Source organism: Bos taurus, chromosome X (assembly GCF_002263795.3).
Source record: "Bos taurus isolate L1 Dominette 01449 registration number 42190680 breed Hereford chromosome X, ARS-UCD2.0, whole genome shotgun sequence".
In the NCBI taxonomy this organism is placed as follows: domain Eukaryota; kingdom Metazoa; phylum Chordata; class Mammalia; order Artiodactyla; family Bovidae; genus Bos; species Bos taurus.
In genome coordinates this window covers 97,217,515-97,222,640 of record NC_037357.1, presented here as the reverse complement: position 1 = coordinate 97,222,640, position 5,126 = coordinate 97,217,515, and the positions used below count along the sequence as shown (strand labels likewise).

General features: G+C 38.6%; 1 pseudogene; it reads right to left on the bottom strand.

Annotated features, from left to right (window-relative positions):
* Positions 1-3,013: 3,013 nt before the first annotated feature.
* Positions 3,014-3,984, bottom strand: LOC100295144 (6-pyruvoyl tetrahydrobiopterin synthase-like; annotated as a pseudogene).
* Positions 3,985-5,126: the final 1,142 nt, after the last annotated feature.

Genomic DNA, 5,126 nt, shown 5'->3' with positions numbered 1-5,126 from the left:
AGGTTTTGGATTGTTATGTTTTCATTTTCATTCTTTTCTATGCAGATTTTTATTTATTTTTTTTATTTCTTCTGTAATTTATTGGTTATTCAGAAGCGTGTTGTTTAGCCTTCATATGTTGGAATTTTTAATAATTTTTTTCCTGTAATTGATGTCTAATCTTACTGTATTGTGGTCAGAAAACATGCTTGGAATGATTTCAATTTGTTTGAATTTACCAGGGCTAGATTTATGGTCCAAAATGTACCTATTCTGGAAAAGGTTCCGTGTGCACTTGAGAAAAAGGTGAAATTCATTGTTTTGGGGTGAAATGTCCTATAGATATTAATTAGGTCAAACTGGTCCATTTACTGTCAAAATTTATTGTAAAATTCGTGCAGTTAAAAACTCTTCAGAATAAAAGTATTCTCCTTTGAAAAATTTTTTAGTGTACTAATCATAACACAAGTCCTTTTACTCTTTTCAGGCAGCAACATTTTAGGAATCCATTGTGTACTAGTTGCTATGTGGAGAGAAAAATGAACCCTGTATTTAAGGAGTTTAAAATACAAATGAGAACACAAGTGAGATCTGTTTTTTATGGGAAGAAAGCAAATATATTCTTGTAGATTTTGGCATGAAGAAAGATACCAGAGATGAATGCCACAAAAGCAGCTCAACTTGAAGCAGGTAAATTTAGTGATCAGAACAGAACAAGATTAACTAGGATAAACTTCCATAAAGAGATGCTGTACAGAGTAACATATCCTTTTCATGCTGATTATCTTAACAAGGTTTAATACATGTGATTATTTTTCAGTCTTTTGAGTTTAAATTGTTCAAGTAGCCATAAGGTCTGAAAACAGACAAATATACATAAGCAGTTTATTCATCTTCTATGATATGTTCAGTGTTCCTCACTAGCAGTTCATGGTTAAATAAGCAAATTTGCAATGAACAACATGCACTACCAAAAGGCACTCCCATCAGTCCTTGTACATTCATTTATATTGCATTGTCCCAGATGATTCAGGTCAAATTTTCACTGAATAAGCTTGCACCTTTTCTCATTTGCCTTTTGCTTCTCTTCTTTTCTCAGCTATTTGTAAGGCCTCCTCAGACAACCATTTTGCCTTCTTGCATTTCTTTTATTTGGGGATGGTTTTGATTAACACCTCCTGTACAATGTCACAAACCTCTGTCCGTAGTTCTTTAGGCACTCTATCAGATCTAATTAATTGAATCTATTTGTCACTGCCACTGTATAATCATAAGGGATTTGATTTAGGTCATACCTGAATGGCCTAGTGGTTTTCTCTACTTTCTTTAAGTCTGAATTTTGCAATAAGGAGTTAATGATTTGAGCCACAGTCAGCTCCTGGTCTTGTTTTTGCTGAGTGTATAAAGTTTCTCCACCTTTGCCTGCAAAAAAATATAATCAATCTGATTTCAGTATTGACCGTCTGGTGGTAACCATGTGTAGGGTCATCTCTTGTGTTGTTGGAAAAGGCTGTTCACTATAACTGGTGCATTCTCTTGGCAAAACTCTGTTAGCCTTTGCCCTGCTTCATTTTGTACTCCAAAGCCTGCTCCTGCTGCTGCTGCTAAGTCGCTTCAGTCGTGTCCGACTCTGTGTGACCCCATAGACCGCAGCCCACCAGCCTCCCCCGTCCCTGGGATTCTCCAAGCAAGAACACTGGAGTGGGTTGCCATTTCCTTCTCCAATGCATGAAAGTGAAAAGTGAAAGGGAAGTCACTCAGTTGTGTCTGACCCTTAGCGACCCCATGAACTGCAGCCTACCAGGCTCCTCCATCCATGGGATTTTCCAGGCAAGAGTGCTGGAGTGGGGTGCCATTGCCTTCTCCGACTCCAAAGCCTAACTCGTCTATTACTCCAGGTATCTCATAACCTCCTACTTTTGCATTCCAGTCCCCTATGATGAAAAAGATATCTTTTTTGGTGTTCGTTCTAGAAGGTCTTATAGATCTTCATGGAACCGTTCAACCTCAGCTTCTTCAGCATTAGTGGTTGGGGCATAGACTTGGATTACTGATATTGTAATGAATTTTGATACTGAATGGTTTGCCTTGGAAATGAACAGAGATCATTTTGTCATTTTTGAGATTGTACCCAAGTACTGCATTTCAGGCTCTTTTGTTGACTATGAGAGCTACTCTACTTCTTCTAAGGGATTCGTGTCCACAGTAGTAGATATAATGGTCATCTGAATTAAATTAGCCCTTTACAGTCCATTTTAGTTCACTGATTCCTAAAATGCCAACGTTCACTCTTGCCATCTCCTGTCAGACCACTTCCAATTTACCTTGATTCATGGACCTAACATTCCAGGTTCCTATGCAATATTGTTCTTTACAGCATTAGACTTTACTTTCACCACCAGACACATCCACAGCTGGGCGTTTTTTTTTTTTTTTTACTTTGGCTCAGCCTCTTCATTCCTTCTGGAGTTATTTCTCCACTCTTCTCCAGCAGCATATTGGGCACCTACTGACCTGGGGATTTCATCTTTCTGTGTCATATCTTTTGCCTTTTCACACTATTCATGGGGTTCTCAAGGCAAGAATGCTGAAGTGGTTTGCCATCCCCTTTTCCAGTGAAACATGTTTAGCATATCCTAGAAGTAATCAAGGGAGCTCAATCTACTAGAAATATTACGTAATCTCTGTTTCTAGACTTTGTGGTCCCTGGTATTTTTTATAAGATTCACCTACTGTCAGTCTTATAAACATTTTTGCCATTTATATTATACAAGGGAAAAAATGAATACTAAAAATGAGATAATGGGGAAAAAAAAAAAAAAACAGATTTCTTTTGCTTCCAAATTATTCTACAGAATGTTCTACCAGAACATTTTGCTGAAGTGATTTTAATCTATAGTTGAAAGACTCTTTATATGATACTCAGAATACATTACAAATTTGGTTTTAAAATAGATTTGAGTCTAGAACAGGACTCATTCACAATGATTCCAGAACACAATGCAGAAGTGCAACAGTTAGGTGATGACTTCTTAATTGTTCAAGGGGATAAAGATCTTCAAATATGGATGGAAATTAATCTCTAAGAGTTATTCTCCTTTACAGACTACAATATTATTGTCAGTTTCATATACTTTTACTTTATAAAGAACTTCCACATGAAGAAATTTATGGAGGTTTTCCAGATATATACGGCTACATTTTCTGTTGTGCTTACAATGTCTGTAAAATACAGCACATCTAAATCCAGATTCTTATGATCAAGGGGCTTCATAATTGCCTTCTCCATATACTCTTTGAGGTCAGTCAAATTCATGACCATTCCTGTAACAGGAACAATCTCTCCATATACTGTCACCACAACTTTATAATTGTGCCCATGGCCATTTGGGTTGTTGTACTTCCCAAATAATTTCAAATTTTCTTCATTACTAAGAAATTTGCTGTGGAGGTGGTGGGTTGTGCTGAAGGAGATGAGGCGGGATACTCGTGCCTGCCAGAGAGGGCCCAATCCTGCCCCATTCATGGCTCCATAAGCCCAGGGCCTGGCCAGCATCTTAACCCCTCGGCTCACTGTCAGCCTGGGGTGGGCCCCACTGTATCATTTAAAGTTTGTGTTTCCTTGTTAATTTTCTGTTTAGTTGATCTATCCATAGGTTTGAGTGGCATATTAAAGCCTCCCACTATTATTGTGTTATTGTTATTTCCCCTTTCATACTTGTTCAGTTCAGTCACTCAGCCGTGTCCAACTCTTTGTGACCCCATGATTTGCAGCACACCAGGCCTCCCTGTCCATTACCAACTCCCGGAGCTTACTCAAACTCATGTCCATCGAGTCGGTGATGCCATCCAGCCATCTCATCCTCTGCTGTCCCCTTCTCCTTCTGCCCCCAATGCATCCCAGCATCAGGGTCTTTTCCAATGAGTCAACTCTTTGCATGAGGTGGCCAAAGTATTGGAGTTTCAGCTTTAACATCAGTCCTTCCAATGAACACCCAGGACTGATCTCCTTTAGAGTGGACTGGTTGGATCTCCTTGCAGTACAAGGGACTCTCAAGAGTCGTCTCCAACACCACTTTTTAGCATTTGCCTTACATATTGTGGTGCTATGTTGGGTGCATATATATTGATAATTGTTATATCTTCTTGGATTGATCCTTTGATCATTATGTAGTGTCCTTCTTTGTCTCTTTTCACAGCTTTACTTTAAAGTCTATTTTATCTGATATGAGTATTGCTACTCCTACTTTCTTTTGGTCTCCATTCGCATGAAATATCTCTTTCCAGCCCTTCATTTTCAGTCTGTATGTTTCCCTTATTTTGAGGTGGGTCTCTTTTAGACTGCATATATAGGGGTCTTGTTTTTGTATCCATTCAACCAGTCATTGTCTTTTGGTTGGGATATTCAACCCATTTACATTTAAGGTGATTATTGATAAGTATGATCCCATTGTCATTTACTTTGTTGTTTTGGGTTCAAGTTTATACACCCTTTCTGTGTTTCCTGTCTAGAGAAGATCCTTTAGCATTTGTTGGAGAGCTGGTTTGGTAGCACTGAATTCTCTCAGCTTTTGCTTGTCTGTAAAGCTTTTGATTTCTCCTTCATATCTGAATGAGACCCTTGCTGGGTACAGTAAATTGGGTTATAGATTTTTCTCTTTCATCACTTTAAGTATGTCCTGCCATTCCCTTCTGGCCTGAAGAGTTTCTATTGAAAGATCAGTTGTTATCCTTATGGGAATCCCCTTGGGTGTTGTTATTTTCCCTTGTTGCTTTTAATATTTGTTCTTTGTGTTTGATCTTTGTAAATTTGATTAATATGTGTCTTGGGGTGTTTCACCTTGGGTTTATCCTGTTTGGAACTCTCTCGGTTTCTTGGACTTGAGGGGCTATTTCCTTCCCCATTTTAGGGAAGTTTTCAACTATTGGATCCAGATTGCTACAGAACACAACACCTACAACAAATATCATTCTTGGAATTACTAAAAGCTTTCTTTTGAGAGTTTCATCAAGTAAGAATGTCCGCTATCACCTAGAAAGTATCAGATCAGATCAGATCAGATCAGTCGCTCAGTCGTGTCTGACTCTTTGCGACCCCATGAATCGCAGCACGTCAGGCCTCCCTGTCCATCACCAACTCCCAGAGT